Raw genomic sequence first — 18,325 nt, forward strand, 5'->3', positions numbered from 1 at the left:
TAAGAAGGGCACCTGTTGGAGTGCCTGGGTGGCTCAGTCAGGTAAGCGTCCGATTTCTGCTCAGGTCACGATCTTACAGCTTGTGGATTAGAGCCCCGCGTTGGGCTCTGCACTGACAGCTCAGAGCCTGGAGCCTGCTTCAGGTTTTGTGTCTCTCTCTGTGTCCCTACCTTGCTTGTGCTCTCTGTCTCTCTCTGTCTCTCTCTCTCTCTCTCTCTCTCTCTCTCAAAAATAAATAAATAAACATTTTTTAAGTTTTTTTTTAAAAAGGGCACTTGTTGTGATGAGTCCTGAGTGTTGTATGTAAGAGATGAATCACTGAATTCTACTCCTGAAATCAATATTGTACAGTATGTCAGCTAAAATTTAAATAAAAAATTAAATTAAATTTTAAAAAGACAGCAAAACAGCCTTTTTGCTGATATGGAGAAAGTTTTGGTGGTCTGGATAGAAGATCAAACCAGCCACAACAGTCTCTTTAGCCAAAGCTCAATCCAGAGGAAGGCCCTAACTCTCTTCAATTATATAAAGGCTGAGAGAGGAGAAGAAGCTACAGAAGATGCGGGGGGGAGGATTGTTTTAAGTTTATTTATTTTGAGAGAGAGAGAGTATGGGGGTGCAGGGGGGGTGGGAGGGGCAGAGAGAGAGGGAGACAGAATTCCAAGCGGGCCCTGTGTCGTCAGCATGCAGAGCCCAATGTCACAACGAGATTGTGACCCGAACCAAAGGTAAATGCTTAACCAACTTAGCCACCCAGGCACCCCTCAAAAAAAGATTCTTTAATTAAATAATGTTTGTTGTTTTTTTAAACCTAACGCTATTGCACACTTAACAGACTACAGTACAATGTAAACATAACTTTTATATGTACTAGGAAACCAAAAACTTCATGTGACTCGGGTTATTGTGATATTTACTTTATTGGGGTGGTCTGGAACACAACCCACAGTATCTCTGAGGTATGCCTGTATTTTCTCCAGTCAACTCCAGCATACAACTAAAAGAGAAGAATTCAACCAAAAGAAAAAGAAAAAGAAAAAAATGACAACAGACAAGAATTCAAGTAAACAAACATAGTCTGTCTTTCTTTTAACTCAAGAAAGGTAACATTATTGATTCTACCCACCAAAAGAACATTAAGCACTTTATCCAGCCCACAAAACTCTCATTTTTTTCTGCTTTCTTTTCAAAACTAACTTTTAAATTACAATTTTCCTCAAAGTGTATCGAGACATGACATTCTAAGCAATCACTGAGAAGTGTAAAGGAGAGTATAATAGCTGCAATTAACTTTGTTTATATATCAGACAGACTTACATTTCACTATAAATATTCCACATGAAAATCTGTGAAAGAGGGCCAATTATGCTGAGACGTTTATCTGTATGACATTTGTCAAAAGAAAAAAAATATGCTGCAGTTCCTATTTGAAAAAAATTATTTCCTGGCATAATGCAAGATTGTACACTTACCAAAGGAAAAAATGAGGAGGAGTCTTGAGCTAGAATGATAAAGTGCATCTACTTTTAGCTGTAGGCCTCTGCTCCTGCACCCCCATCCTGTCATAAAAACACAGAGCACGTGTAAAGGGGTGCTAATTCGTATCGCCTTAATTCCCTAGGAAACATCAGTGGACCCAGAAAATTTCCCTATCATGCATGCTCTGCTACAGAAAAATATATTCTGTTCCTAACCTTATAGCTCAAAATGAAATACCACTTGAAATTAAAGTCTGTTTGCCCTTATAATTCTTACTTGGAATGTGTTACCTTCATTTTGTTCTTCCTCCCCAACGGGTCACGTACCGTTTATCTTGGTTTTTAGGGGAAGAAAGACAAAACTTTTCAGTGTTTCTGTTTGCTTTCTGTCCTTTTTGCCCGCCCCTCCCCCCCCCCGCCGCCTAAGGCTCCTTATTACAAATGTGGCCTTCAGCCTGGGTGGCTTAGTCAGTTAAGCATCTGACTTTAGCTCAGGTGATGATCCTGCTGCTCGTGAGTTTAAGGCCCGCATCAGGCTCTGTGCTGACAGCTCGGAGCCTGGAGGCTGCTTCAGATTCTGTCTCTGTCTCTGTCTCTCTCTCTCTCAAAAATATTTTTATATGTAAATATAAATATTTTTAAATGTGGCCTTCAATCAAATTTAGCAGAAGAGTTTGCATATATTTTCAATACTAGTTATAACTTCTATGATCTGGTCCTTTTAGGGCCCTACAAGTTCCACTAATTCAATCTAGAAAACCAGTCCCTTTGATCAAGGTATTACTGAGAAAGACATCCAACAAATCTAGCCAGATAGTCCTTGGCAATAGGAAACAGGACTATTATTCATTAGCTGGGCCCTACCAGTTGCTCACAGCCAGCATCTGTTCTGAGAGGTTGTATCTTCTATCCTGATTAGTCAGTGACCAAGCTATCTCAGCTGTTCAATATTAACACCCTGAATATGAGTCAAAGAAAGCCTTTATCAAGTTCAGCTTTGAAATCCTTCAAGAATAAAACATACCTACCATATAACTCAATTTGTTAGCTCGGGGGTTAACTTCAATGGAGCTTCATTAATGGCCTTACCCCGTAATTCCACTACATAAGAAGTGAAGAGCGGTTTTCCCACATACCTCTCCAGCTACCACCAAACCCTCACAGCAAAGCTTTCGGCAAGACTTGCCTACATACTACCTTCACCACCTCACCCTGCATTCAGTCTTCCAACCCCTTCCCTCACCACAGCATTTTCTCTCCCACTAGCATCTCCTCCCACCGCAGCCTTCAAAGGGCTCTCAGGGAGGCCACCAATGATCTTCCAATTGTTTACTCAGTGGGCCTTTTCTGTTTTTATCTCAGTTGATTTCCCTGCAGTATTTCCCCTGTTGACCATTTCCTCCTTTCTGAAACTCTCTCCTCCCATGTCTGCTACGGTATTTTCTCTTGATTTTTCTCGTATCTATTTCTCGACCTTCTAACCTTCCCCTTTCTCCACAAACCCATAAAGCACTGACATTCCCCAGATCTTCACTCCATCTATACCCTCACTTAGGGTGATCACATTCCTTTCTGCCTCCGTGTCACTGTGCATTATTGTAAATGTACAAAATTGAACTCAGCTTCTTTAAATCTGGTACTGAGCCTAAATCTCCTAGTTCAGCAACGACTCCCTGAACCAACCAGTCACCCAAACCAAAAACCGTGCCATTATTCCTGCCTTCTAATTTCCTACTGACCCTCATATTCAACAGCTCAACCAATAATTCCAGTCTATTTTCCCTTCTTAGTACATCCTGAATTTTTGACACTCATTCTCTCTCTACTAATACAACTCCAGCTCAACCCCTCACACTTCTTCCATTTCTCCCACCATGGAACCAGAGTTTGGCTTTCTAACTGGTCTCTTTGTTTTCTCTTTCTTCTCCAAAATGATGCCAGAATCATCTTTCTGAAATGACTAACCACGCGCATGCACGCACACACACACACAGTCTAGGACTTGCTTTCATTTATAAACTTTTGTAGCTCTCTGTGCATAGCACTATGCTAACACTATCATACTATACTCTAATGTGTTGAGAGTTATTTGCCTCCCCAGCTAGACTATCAGCCAGCTGAGGGCAGCTGATATGATGCCTAATATAGTATGTGCTCACTTAATAGTTGTTGAATGAATGAACTGGAAAACCCTCCTGATACTACATGAGAAGAATTTAAGAAATGAAAGTGAGAGTTTGAAAGGGATAGGGAAACAAGGCTACCTCTCTGAAACTTCCCGATGGAAGAAAAAAGAATGTAACTAACACAGGGCTTCTTAACCTTTGCTGGACTATGCATCCTTTTGAGTATCTGATGAAAATGAAGGGCTCTCTCTACAGGAAAAAAATATCCCTAAACACATCACACAAAATTCCACATATAATTTCAGGGATTCTCTCTACAGACTTCCTAAAGATCCATAAATCCAAAGTGTCATGGGAAAACATATGGAATAGTTCAGGTTGGTGTAATGAGAATGAGAATTTGTTCCAGGAAGAAAGAAAACTTTGCCTACCTCACATATTACCAAAAAACTATATATCAGATTCATTAAAGGCCCAAATTATGTTTTTAACTACAAGGTATTAGGGAAAATATTTTTATAATCCTGAAACAGGTACAAAATTATTAAGCCATAAAGGAAAGGAGTGACAGATTTTACTACATAAACTTCTGAACAAAATAAGGCACCATGGGTAAAGAAAAAAGACAAATGTCAAAATATATAAAATATATAAAATGAGTATAAAGACCCTGAAGAGCCAAAGTAATTTTGAAGAAGACCAAAGCTGGAGGCATCACAATCCCAGACTTTAGCCTCTACTACAAAGCTGTAATCAAGACAGTATGGTATTGGCACAAAAACAAACACATAGGCCAATGGAATGGAATAGAAACCCCAGAATTAGACCCACAAAAGTAGAGCCAACTAATCTTTGACAAAGCAGGAAAGAATATCCAATGGAAAAAAGACAGTCTCTTTAACAAATGGTGCTGGGAGAACTGGACAGCAACATGCAGAAGGATGAAACTAGACCACTTTCTTAAACCATTCACAAAAACAAACTCAAAATGGATAAAGGACCTGAATGTGAGACAGGAAACCATCAAAACCCTAGAGGAGAAAGCAGGAAAAAACCTCTCTGACCTCAGCCGCAGCCATTTCTTACTTGACACATCCCCAAAGGCAAGGTAATTAAAAGCAAAAATGAACTATTGGGACCTCATGAAAATAAAAAGCTTCTGCACTGCAAAGGAAACAATCAACAAAACTAAAAGGCAACCAACGGAATGGGAAAAGATATTTGCAAATGACATATCGGACAAAGGGCTAGTATCCAAAATCTATAAAGAGCTCACCAAACTCCACACCCGAAAAACAAATAATCCAGTGAAGAAATGGGCAGAAAACATAAATAGACACTTCTCTAAAGAAGACATCCAAATGGCCAACAGGCACATGAAAAGATGCTCCGAGTCGCTCCTCATCAGGGAAATACAAATCAAAACCACACTCAGATATCATGAGGGTATCTGAGGGGTGGGAGGGTGGGGAGGGCGGGTGATGGGTATTGAGGAGGGTACCTGTTGGGATGAGCACTGGGTGTTATATGGAAACCAATTTGACAATAAATTTCATATTTAAAAAAAATAAATAAATAAAATAAGTATATATAAGTATATCCAGAAAAGATGTAAGGAGTGACCCGAAGGCAACAAAATAACAAACGCCACAATAGAAAAAAATGGACAATGGACAAAAATAGACACTTCACAGAACAAATGCAAATCATAAATTAGTACAAGAAAAAATGCTCAACTTTTACCAATCAAGGAAAAACAAATTACAATAACGAAGTCATTCTTCTTTATCCACCATATTGGCAAAAATTAACAAGATTGATGATATCCAGAGTTGTTGGGGATACAGAAAAAAAATGGGTACTATCACGTACACTGATGGTGGGTATGAAAATCAGTATCCTTTTAGAAAGACAATTTGGCAATATCTGTCAATATTGTAAATACCCATACAGTTCTGCCCAGAAATTCTAGTCACAAGCCTCTAGCCTAGAGAACCGTTCGCACCTGTGCACAAAGAAGCATAAATAAGGATATTCACTGAAGTATTATTTATAGTAGAGAAAGCTAAATGTCCACCTAAAGGAGACCCATACTACAGTTTAAAAGAAGACAGTGGGGGCACCTGGGTGGCTCAGTCATTTAAGTGTCTGACTTCGGCTCAGGTCATGATCTCACCATTCATGGGTCCCAGCCCAATATCCGGCTCTGTGCTGACAGCACACGGAGCCGGCTTCAGATTCCGTGTCTCCCTCTCTCTCTGCCTCTCCCCACCCACATTCTGTCTCTCTGTCTCTCAAAAAATAATAATAATAAAGAAATTTTTGAAGAAGGCAGTTGATCTGTTTACAGTCTCCAAGACATATTGGTAAATGACAAGAAAATGTGGATGTATACAATGTAATGTATACAATGTATACTTACTTTTTATTCTATATTCTCAGATTATTTGACCAATTTGCAACCAGGACAAATGGGAATGGGGCGAATTTTTAGGGAAATGTTCCATCCAATCGCCCAAGTCCTTCATTCTTTCTGGCCTCTGGAATGTATCACAATTTTGTCTAATGTCGACTGTTCACTGACATTTCATTTAATCCACAAATTGTATGCTCCCTCCTAGTGCACACCAGAACCTTGTTCCTGTGGGTGGCTGTCACCAGCCTTTCATCGTTGGGGTGGGAAGTCACATCACTCACCAACTACAAAGTCAAGACAACATCATAGAGTAGCTGGAGATGTTGACCCTGTGTTCTATTTAGGCCATCTATTCTGTCCCTGAGAAATTTGCAGAGGAAACCATGTGTCTGTATAAATGGGTAGTGGTCAATGATAGGTCTATATTTGGTTGTAAGTTAAATGACATTGCTTTTAGAATTTAGCATGTAGGTTGTAAAATATGTAAGTTTATGAAAATGTAATCAAATGGGAAATAGAGAAGATAAAGTAGGCCGAATTGCTTCTAGTAGGGATCACTGTGGTAATCTGCTGTTAATCCCTCTTCATCCCAGGAATTAAGTATTCATTTCCCCTCTGGATTTCCTCAGGATAATCATGTTCTAATCCATAAGAGTTCTTTCCCTCTCACCTCCAATTACCAGATTGAGTTCGTGACTCTTGAGGGACATTTTACCTACACCCCCCCCCAACCAGTCCACCCCACCCACTATTCTGTTAAAACTGTGGTCTCTTAATAAATTTAAATATATACAGATAAGTGTTCCTAAGCTACTTTTCAGTCAGACAGATTTTCCCAAATATTCGTTTCTTCTACTAAGAAAATCTGATTTAAATCTTTATTATTTTCAAAAACTAGGTATATTTCATGCAAACAAGAAGTAGTACCATAACACATACGGGCATTATGTCTCGTCACTAAGGGGAAGGTCAGCATTAACATCTCTGTTTATGAGGAGAGGGCTGAGACATGGAAAAGCTTAGGATTCTGGAATTCACAGCAAAATCTGAACCTGGAAACATTACCAGGTTCATTTATTCCTTTCTTATGCACAAAACTGATGCCTGCACGTGGTGCTAGCATGTTCCCCTAGCAAGCACCCCAGAGAGCCCTCAGGCCCAAGCCAGTCCCTGAACTGACCCTCAGGTGCTCATCAAAATGGCCTCTGCATTTCGGCAAAGTTCAGCCGGCAGCCCCGGCAAGGACGAACGTAGAACTCCAGGCCTTTCACCTTTGTTACCTCCTCCTGCACCTGAGCCTTGTCAGGGTGGGAAACCGGCCACAGTGCATTCACATAAAAGCAAACAGCAATGTTCCTCTTTGCATGCTTAATGCCAATTGGATGATTTGTCTTTCTAGACTACCCCACAAACATAACTAAAATGTGCCCTTCCAAGAGGCACCTGTGAGGAAGACACGCTGCCCGCATCCTATGTCATGTTCATCCTGCGCGCTCAGGCTACGAGTGAGCTCTATGAATCGGGACCCATTTTGCAGAGGGCAGCTGTATGCATGCCCCATATAAATAGGCCGCTCTGTGTCCTGTGTGTCATTATAAATAATGCTCCCACACACCACAGATTTTAATGCCTCCTAGAAAGCAAATCACTGTCAGTGAGAAGTTATACGACATTCCTGACCAAATTAGTTGGTTATTCATCAGAAGACCAACAAACTCAGCCTCTGTTGAGCTGCGAAGGAGAGGGAAAAGCATCAAATGATTATATAGACATTCTATAATTAGGGGTGGGAAAATGACTACATTGGAATCCTTTCCTGAGCATGGCTAAACTACAACAGGTCTGGAGAGGTCAAGTAGTGCGGCTCCCGCCTCAGCCTGCTGCCGACTCCAGGGATCTATAAGCATAGGCCAACAGAAAGGAAAAGCTACATTTTTCCTAGGGCTACTCCACTGGAAGTAGAACAAGATGTCAAGAATAACGGAGGAGAAGTTAAAAAAAAAAAAACTCCAAGGGACATGTAAGAAAGTTGGCTATGACGCGAATAAATGAAGCAGGAAAAAGGCAGAAGGCAGCATTCAGTCAGCTCAGATCACCCCTCACCTGGCCGACACAGGCTACTCACCAGCTGATTCCAATGCAGTAGCTGGCCGATGGAGGAGAAAACAGGGTTTGGGAGCTAATTTTTTTTTTTTATTTCCTTGCTTCTAATTGTTCTTAATCCACATTCCTGAGATGGCTTAAGCATTAATAGGCTGAAGCTATGCTCTAGGATAACACTGGGTTAATTATATTTTTGGGGTTGCAAAGGACAGTCAAAATTTCACGTAGGCTACATGAGGTAATGAGGTATAATCAGTTATACAGGGTAATGTGTGTGGCTTCTCCTTTCTCTACCTGTCCAGACCCACTCACCATTTCCTAAGCCTCAATACAGCTGAATGAGCTCCATATTTCTCCAGAGATTGTTTACCAACGTAATTACTAGCTCTCACTGGCCAGAGCTTTTCCTGTTAGGCCCTCCTACTAGCTGTCTACCAGCCTATGAGCTGGCTGCCCTTGGGATAAGGTGTCTACTTCTGATCCAATCAGATGCCCACTCAACAAGGTACCGCTTAGGGCAGGTTCTTTAGCAAAGGGCTGTGAACAAAAGTAGTTTTCCTTAGAAAAGAATGGCAGAATGGGGCACCTGGGTGGCTCAGTTGGTTGGGTGTCTGACTCTTGATTTCAGCTCAGGTCATGTTCTCATGGTTTGTGAGTTCAAGCCCCGTATTGAGCTCTGTGCTGGCAGCATGGAGCCTGCTTGGGATTCTGTCTCCCTCTCCCATTGCCCCTCCCCCGCTTGCTCTATAATCTCTCTCTCAAAAATAAATAAAAATAGGGGCCCCTGGGTGGCTCAGTCAGTTGAGTGTCCGACTTCGGCTCAGGTCATGATCTCTTGGTTTGTGAATTCAAGCCCTGCATCAGGCTCTGTGCTGACAGCTCAGAGCCTGGAGCCTGCTTCAGATTCTGTGTCTCCCTCTCTCTCTCTGCCCCTCCCCTACTCATGCTCTGCCTCTGTCTCTCAAAAAATAAATAAATGTTGAAAAAAAATTTTTAGTAAATAAAAATAAACTTAAAAAAAGAATGGTGAGTGTCTCAAACTACCACCAAATACTTAAGTAGAAATAAACCATTAATTTAGGGTTTTTTTAATGTTTATTCATTTTTGAGAGAGAGAGAGAGAGACAGAGAGCAACTGGGGGAGGGGCAGAAAGAGGGAGATAGAATTCAAGGCAGGCTCCGGGCTCTGAGCTGTCAACACAGAGCCAACACAGGGCTCGAACTCGTGAACTACGAGATAATGACTGGAGCAGAAGTCCAACACTTGACTGAGTCACCCAGGTGCCCCATAAATAAACCATTAATTTGGAGGCAAGAATCTTTACAGGAGCAGGACCAGCTTCATGGGCTTATGACCTATGCAATTGCACAGGATCCCTAGGCTTAGAAGGGCTCACACACTTGGCTTAATGCCCCACTGTGGCCATCTCGACATTCTTAATGATTTTTGAACAAGGAGCTCCACATTTTCACTTTGCATGGGGTCTTCCAAATTATCTAGCTGTTCCTGTATAGAATTTTTTATTATAAAAAGTGAAGGGAGTTTCATAGAATCAAATAATTTTGGATCCAAGGATTCTTCTGAGATCATTTACTCCAAATATTCATTTGACAGATAAGAAAACCAAGGTCAAAGAAAGGATAATTGGCTTATTCAAGATCCCCCAGTGAGTCCTGGCAATGTCAGACTAGAAACAGATTCTTATCACTCTGTGTCCAATCTCCTCATTCCTCCATGTGGCAGCCTTCCCAGCAGAGAGGACTGCCTGACACTTAGTCTATTTTGCCAAAATATTTGGTAAGCTGCTTAGAATTCTCATAAAATGAGGCTGATATAAAAACACAAATGTCAGGGCACCTGGGTGGCTCAGTCTGGTAAGCTTCCTACTCTTGATTTCAGCTCGGGTCATGATTTCACAGTCGTGAGATCAAGCCCCGCTTAGGTCTCCAAGCTGAACGTGGAGCCTACTTGAGATTCTCTGTCTCTGTCTCTCTCTGCTCCTCCCCCACTTGTTTTCTCTCTCTCAAAATAAATAAATAAACATTAAAAAAAAAACCACAAAGAGGGGGGTGCCTGGATGGTTCCACTGGTTAAGTGAACGACTCTTGGTTTCAGCTCAGGTCATAATGTCACAGTTCATGAATTCAAGCCCCACATCCAGCTCTGTGCTGACAGTGCAGAGCCTGCTTGGGATTCTCTCTCTCCTTCTCTCTCTGCCCCTCCTCCACTCGTGATCTCTCTCTCTCTCTCTCTCTCTCCCAAAATAAATAAATAAACTTTTTGAAAAAACACAAATGTTGATCTTTCCTTGTTCAATCTTACAGTTTATTTCTTCACCTCTTCACCTTTGACTTCCTCAAAACAAATGGCACTGACAATCCCCAAAATCCAAAAGGAAAGCTGGGTGGAGGAATGTAGACTAACGGAAATTCTGTGGAGGATCTTTTGGTAATAGATATCAAAATTGCACTGTTCATACCCTTCAACCCCGCAATTCCATTTCTACACGTAGTCTCACATATGCACAAGGACTTCTGGGTGCCCAAGCCTACTCGCTGCAGTATTGATTAAAACAGCAAAAGATTGGAAACAACCTAAATATCCATCAACAGGAGACTGGCTTAAAGAAAAAGATGATAATACATTCAGGGAACAGAATATTACGTAGCTCTTATGAAAAAAAAGAACTTAATCTCTATCTACTAGTATAGAAAAAGACCAAATTACTGTTTCATGAAAAAGCAATGTACAAAACAGTATACACCATGCTTCTGTTTGTGAGGGGCAGGTTATTTCATTATATGTCCTATAATTACTTACACACGTTTGGGGGATTTGGATATGCATGGAATTTGTCTGGAAGCATCTGCAGAAAAAGAGTGACTGCCTCTGAGGAAGGGACATGGGAGACTCAGAGATAGGAATGTGGGGGAGATTGTCATTCTATGCCCTTTGTTCCCTTAAAATTTGTACTCTGTGCACATACTATGTTTTCAAAAACTAATTAGTTAAAATAAATGAGTGTCTGAAGAGGGACCCCATGACACCACCAGTATTATATCACATCTACAACAAAGAGAAACATACTATTGCCATCATTTTTACTTTTTCTGGGACCTTGTATTGAACTGGCAGACAAAGGAAATGATACATAGTTAAATCAGAGCTTGAAAAACAATTCTCTCCCTTTCCCCTCCTCTGTTCTGCATTAAAAAAAAAAAAATCTGCATGACCCATTGCTTGTTTAGTCATTGGCACAACTGTGTGACACAGTGGAGAAGATGAGGAATGTTCCCAATCTTCCTTTGGGAAGTTGCCAATATCATCTGTAAAGTGCCCTTCAGACATAATCCACGTACATTTTCTCGGTGCACCTACCATCAGCGTTCCTACGCACTTTAATGAGAGTTTTATTTTGAACCAAAACCACAAAGGGGGACAGAATCTTCGACACTGCCCTGGTTTAACAGAAGTATGTTTTCCTCAGGTGACAGCAGAAGAGGTGAGCTTAGTCGTCTCAGTAAACCCACTTCCCTTGGGAAAACTGTGGTCCTTAGCTGGGAAGCAAACACAAGGGAGTATCTTTCCACCTCATAACCTCTTTGCAGCTCCTCCTCTACACAGCGTACCTTTATACAACGCACATGTGGTGGATCAAAGACGGCCACAAATTCTTGGACACTTCTCTCCTTGGAAAAATGAGATCTGTTTCCATTCTCCTCGATTCTGGGCTGCCCTGTGACTGCTTTGACCAATGGAGTATGGCAGAATTGGCGCCATCCCAATTCCAAGTGCTGTCTCTGCGAGAAGCAGCACCTTCCTCCTTGTCTTCTTAGAGTCTTAAGCAAGGCACTGTGTAAAAGTCCGAGCGCCCTCTGAGCACATGAGATGCCCTAGGACTACATGGAGATGGAAAGGGACCTAACTAAAGTCACTCCTATCAGGACATCAGGCTGTGGGTGAAGCCATCTTGGACCCTTCAGCCCAAACCAGCCACCAGCTGAAGAGCACCAAGTGACCCAGTCAATGCCACATGGAGCAAAAGAATCGCCCAGCCAAGCACTGCCCAAATTCCTGACCCACAAAATGAAGAGATACAACAAATGTTATTTTAAGACACTAAGTTTGGGGCTAGTATGTTACGCAGAAATAGATACCCGGTATACCACACCATCACTATGAAGCACCGACAGCTTCAAACCTTTCATACTCAGAATTCTCTTTCCTAATTTGCCTCCGAATAATGACAGAAGGATCTCACACCAGGCAGCCATAGCTACTGGGAAAAGGGGCCAGGTCCAAGCTGAAACAACAAAAGAATCTCCAACTCCCAACACCTACTCCCCACAGTGCTAGAGATAAGTCTACATGGCCAAGTTGAAGCACCATCCCCTGCCACTGAGGACCCCAGAGATCGCGGGCCACAGAACTTGGAGTTTGCCGGTCCATGTAGGGCCACTATCCCGGAGGGTGTCCTTTGCCCCCCCAACCACTCCAGTGCTCCACCAAATCCATGTCCACCAACCCCCTGTATTCCACCTCATGGGGGTCACATATGTTCATTCTTGGATATGGGGTGAAAACCACACCCTCTTACTCGAGCCCTTGCCCTTTCAGGCTGGGCTGAGAGAAGGAAAGCTAAGTCTATGAAAGAGAGATTTCTGGATCAACTTCCCAGGCCCACAACGACTGGCAGGTCACCACCCACTCCAGCCCCTGTGCCTGTTCTCACCCACCCACAGGGTTACCAAGGCCTCAGGGAGGTGGCACCGTCAGAAACCATAATTACAGATTTCATCATACACTCGAGCTCCCCATGAACAAATTCTTCCATACAACATGCAAATCTATTGTTCGACTTTCAAACATCCAACCAACTTTCAAACACATTGTGGGGAACCCACTAAGTACAAAAGTAACACATTGCCTCTTCTGAATTGTAGACATGGCCTTGAAATTCAGAAAAGGGCATTTTCAGGGTTGAGGCAAAAATGGAAGATTTAGAAGTAACATGGCGAAGGAGGACAATGAGGCTAGCAAACATGGTTTACAAAGTCCAGGTTGTGCAAAGGGGCCCATGAGCAGAGAAGCCGTGTGAGGGCAAAAGGGAGGTACCAGGTGGGTCTCTCCCCTCCTGCTTCCTGGCTTCCAAGGAGTCAAGTCCCTTTCATTGTGACTGAAGGCCTTTCCTTCACCATGGTCTATATAGACAAACTGGAGTGGTGACTTGGCCATCTGAATAACCTATTTTGATAGATCTGAAAGTCTGAATATTACCGAGAAAGGTGTTGGTTTGAGAGAAAGCTGTTTCTCACAAGACAGAGGAAGAAATTTTAGGATTTTCCTAAATTATCTCAACAATTTTCTCAATCTCTCACTTCAGACAAAATATTTAAAGAAAAACTCTTTCTAAAGCATTCTTGGGTCAGGTCTTACAGAAGCAGAGAAGAGAAGAGGGAAGGGTAGAGCCACCCAGATTACCTGTCTGGTTGCTTAGACTGGTCCAATTTCACTAAGAATCACACAAACCTCTTCATTCCTTCTGCCGTGCTCACCTGACCTTTTTCAATTTCTTTTTCTTTTCTCCATTACCTTAAGGGAGTAATCTAGACACTCTGGCTTTCTTTGCATGCAAAATGTAACAGTTCTTTCTTTCTTCTTTTCAGATAAAGGCAGTCTTGGGGAAAGGAAAAGAAAAGCGCCTGGCTTCTTCAAATTAGCTCTGAAATAAAAGTCACTGCCAGATGTTATATAAAAGGTGACGTAATCCTAAAGTACTTCATTACATATGCAGCTCTGCTCTTCAGCCCAGGAGGAGTTTATTACATTTTGTCGATCCCATTTTCTATACCCACATCATTTTTACATAATTTTTCCTGCCTGACAGACATCTTCACATTTTCACAGCAACCCATCAAGATAGCATTACAACAGCACAGGGAGCCAGGTTAGCAGTTTACAAATAACGGCGCTAATAAGCCAGATTTGTCCCTGAGATACAAATCAGGGGTAAACGGTCTATCCATGCATGTGAGAAGCACATCTATTTTAGAATAATAGGGAAGAAAGCAGACCTCCATTCCAGCTGACACCATGTTCTTCCAGAACATGGACCAAATCTAGTCCACAAGTAGGAAAACGGGGAAATGCCAATCTAAACTTATTTCTGCAATTCTCTTTGTTTTCCTAATAAATTCCTGGCTCGTAGTGAAATAGATAGCCATGGCAAACGCCATTAAGATCGAACTTCCTGCCTTTTGGGATTGGCACGAGATTTAGAAGAAAACGCACCGTTTGTACCAATGCAATATCTAGTTCCTGAGATGCTGTAAGTGCGCACCCTGCGAGACACTTCCTCCCACTCCCCAGGTGCTAAATAGCTTTCCCCCTCCTTCCCAGGCACTCGCGGCCCCACTGCCCTCTGATGGTGAAAGGCGGCAGTGCAGGCTGGAAGCTTAATTGCTGCAGAAGGATTGAGAGTGGCTGGAGGGAATGGCTGGGAGATCATCTGCCTTAACGTCAGTGTCAAAGGCCAGGTACATTCAGCTCTTAGCTACTTACCAGAAATGAATCTATCTGACTTAGAATTCCAGTGGGATAAGAAAATGCCCTGTAACTGTCACCCCAAGGAAACAAAAATGCCATTCATCTTGAGAACCTCCTTAAGTTTTAAGGAAAGACCCCTGTTAAAATGAACTTTGTGGTTTTAAAGTATAATTACATACTTAGGGTAACAGAGGTGCTCATTCTTTTATAAGAGCAGGATTTGAGGGGCGCCTGGGTGGCTCAGTTGGTTTAGCATCCAACTTCGGCTTGGGTCATGATCTCGCAGTTCATGAGTTCAAGCCCCGTGTAGGGCTCTATGCTGACAGCTCAGAGCCTGGAGCCTACTTGGATTCTGTGTCTCCTTCTCTCTCTGTCTTTCCCCTGCTTGCTCGCTCTCTCTCTCTCTCTCTCTCAAAAATAAACATTAAGGGGCACCTGGGTGGCTCAGTCGGTTAAGCGTCCAACTTCGGCTCAGGTCATGATCTCATGGTTCGTGGGTTCGAGTCCCGCATCCGGCTCTGTGCTGGCAGCTCGAAGCCTGGAGCCTGCTTCGGATTCTGTGTCTCCCTCTCTCTCTGTTCCTCCCTCGCTTGCACTCTGTCTCACTCTCTCAAAAATAAATAGACATTTAAAAAATTAGAATTAAAAAACAGATATTTAAAAAACATTTTTTAAATAATAATAATAAAACAAAAAAAAGAGCGGTGTTTGAATACAGGATAAAGGGACATGTGAAGGCTTTATAGAAGAACTCTGACCCTCCCTGACTGCCAAGGAAATAGATACAGATCTGTGGATAACTAGCGCACCAAATAAATGTATTCTATTTCTTATTTGTGTCCAAAGGCAACACATTCCTTTGTTCTACAAGTAATTTCCTTCAGAGGTTCAAAAATTCTTTTCCTTTTTAAAGTAGTTTTTCTTTATATGAAGGTTATTCATGCACATAGTGTAGAATCAAATAATTCTACAGGTCTCATTCCAAAAACAAGGCAGTCCCAGCCACGCTCTCCTTCTGTTTTTAGCTCTGTTAACTGGATCACTTGCTATGTACATTCACATTTCTAAATAACCTCTTTATGTTGCTACTTCTCAATATTCCAGTTTAGGCACCTTATACTGACCTTGCACTATGGAAGATGATTTCATACACACACACACACACACACACACACACACGCGCGCACACACACACGCACGCACACACACACGCACGCGCGCACACACACACACACACACGCACACACACACGCACGCGCGCACACACACACACACACACACACACACACAACTCCACCACACATATATAGTTCCCAGTATAGAATAATTTGGGTAAGGTTAATAATATTTATAACACTATGAGTAGTAAAGTCTTGACAGCTAAGTCATGCGGTACACCCTATTTACCCTTTCTCGCATTAACAAGTTTTTAATTTTCCTTGGAGTTAACAAATAAAGTTAACTTTTTTTCATATGCTACGCTTTCTTCATTGTATTAGTCTTGTCAGGCTGCTATAATAAAGTACCACAACCTATGTGGCTTTAAACAACAGAAATTTATTGTTTCACAGTTCTAAAAGCTAGAAGTCTGAAATCAAGGTGTCGGCAAGGCCATGCTCTCTCTGAAGTCTACAGGAAGATGATCCTTCTCTGCCCGTCTAGGTCCTAGGAAGATCTCTGCTCTGATAGTCACCTGTCCTTTTCCCTGTGTATATCTGTGTCTCCATCTGGCATTCTTCTTACTTTGTATGTGTCTGCGTCTTTTCTCCTCTTGTTATCAAGACATCAGTCTTCTTAAATTAAGGGCCTGCCCTACTCCAGTATGACCTCACCTTAACTTACATCTTAATTACCTCTGCAAAGACCTTATTTCCGAATAAGTTCGCATTCTCAGGTATCAAAAGTTAGGACTTCAACATATTTGGGGGGGGGGGGCCATTATTCTACCTAAAACATTTATCTTCACTAATTTATCTCAAACTCTGTCCAGTTCTCTAAATCTCCTTTGAGTGTATTCAAACATTTTCTGTTTCCTATCAGGTTTCATCTCTTGGATTAGTTTACATTCAAGTGAGCTTTTCCTGTATAATTGGCTACAGTTACAGCCCCGTGTAGCTTCGGGTTCAGTGCAAAAACAGTGTATGTTTCCCTCTTAATAGTCTCATTGGCTATACAGGGTCACATGCCAATCTCAAGCCAACAATTACAGGCAGGAGAATGCTGTGTGCACATTGGCTTAGACCTGCGTCTTCTGTTCCATCACCGAAGATGGGAATAGGGCAGCTTCATTTAACTACCTGATCTGAACATGGGGAATAGGTGATTAAACATGAGGTGAATAGATGCGGAGCACCAAAAGTAACTTAATGTCCACTATAGCTTGTTAATAAGCACTTTAAGAGAGGTCACTTTCCCCCAAGGCCCAACACAGATTTGGGCCCTTTACAGAATTTTATGATAATCTACTCACTCCAAGAAGGTTAAGAAAACAGAAAAGAAATTGAATGAAAATACATTTAGATCTACACTTTATCCTTTTTCTGATATTATAGGGATTCGTTTGGTAATGTCTAAGGGAAAAATACTTGTCACTTGAATACATTTTTATGTCCTAAAATGTTTGGAGAGAAGGTATTACCCCTCATACAAAATGTCCTACAAATGGAAGGAAATATCCTGTGGTCAAATCCCCATGATTTCAAACAGAATGATTCAGAAAATAAAAAATTCCAACCAGGCAGGCAATCACCATCCTGTTGATAAAAATGTTCTCCTGCTGAGATGCCACAGAAGCTTTCTCCAAATGAGTTTTCGCACCACACTCCAGTTGTCCAACATCATCTCTTCCCTTCTATGAAGGAGAGAACAGCAGCCTCATTTCCCATCCACCTTACAGCACCTGCCCCCGGGAAGGAACAGAAAATATTTAACTTTACATTTCCTTTTTATTGGTTCCCCTATTAATTTTTTCCATCTTTGGCTAATTTTTTTATACTTTTGAACTACAGGTCCAAAACTTTAACAGTCACTTTATTCACGGAAACTGCACATTTGAGCCTAAGAAGTCTTCCAGTGTGAGTGGCTGGGACAAGGCAAACAAAACCTTAAAGACATAAGTACCTGGGTGGCTCAGTCCAGTGTCTGACTCTTGGTTTCAGCTCAGGTCATGATCTCACAAGTTCCTGAGTTTGAGCCCCATGGTGAGCTCCATGCCGGTTCAGAGGCTGCTTGGGATTCTCTCTCTCCCACTCGCATGCTCTCTCTCTCTCTCTCTCTCTCTCGTTCTCTCTCTCTCTCTCAAAATAAATCCATAAATAATAAAAATAAAATAAAATAAAATAAAATAAATTAAAGATATAAGACCTAAGACAACAAAATCAAAAAGAAAAATGAGGGAAACAGGAGAAGATGATGTGATGATTAATTTCATGTGTCAACTTGACTGGGTCATGGGATGTCCAGATATCTGGTTAGACATTATTTCTGGGTCTGTCTGTGAGGGTGTTTCAAAAAGAGATTAGCATGTGAATTAGTGGACTGAATAAAGCAGACTGCCCTCCCCAGTGTGGGTGGGCTTCATCCAATCCTTTGAGGGCATAGGTAGAACCAAACGGCAGAGAAAGGCTGACTCCTCTCTGCCTGACTGCTGGAAGTG

The sequence above is a fragment of the Lynx rufus genome, unplaced genomic scaffold (assembly GCF_022079265.1).
Source record: "Lynx rufus isolate CCGP_SWC_20201006 ecotype Redwood Valley unplaced genomic scaffold, mLynRuf1.p SCAF_1, whole genome shotgun sequence".
Classification (NCBI taxonomy): Eukaryota; Metazoa; Chordata; class Mammalia; order Carnivora; family Felidae; genus Lynx; species Lynx rufus.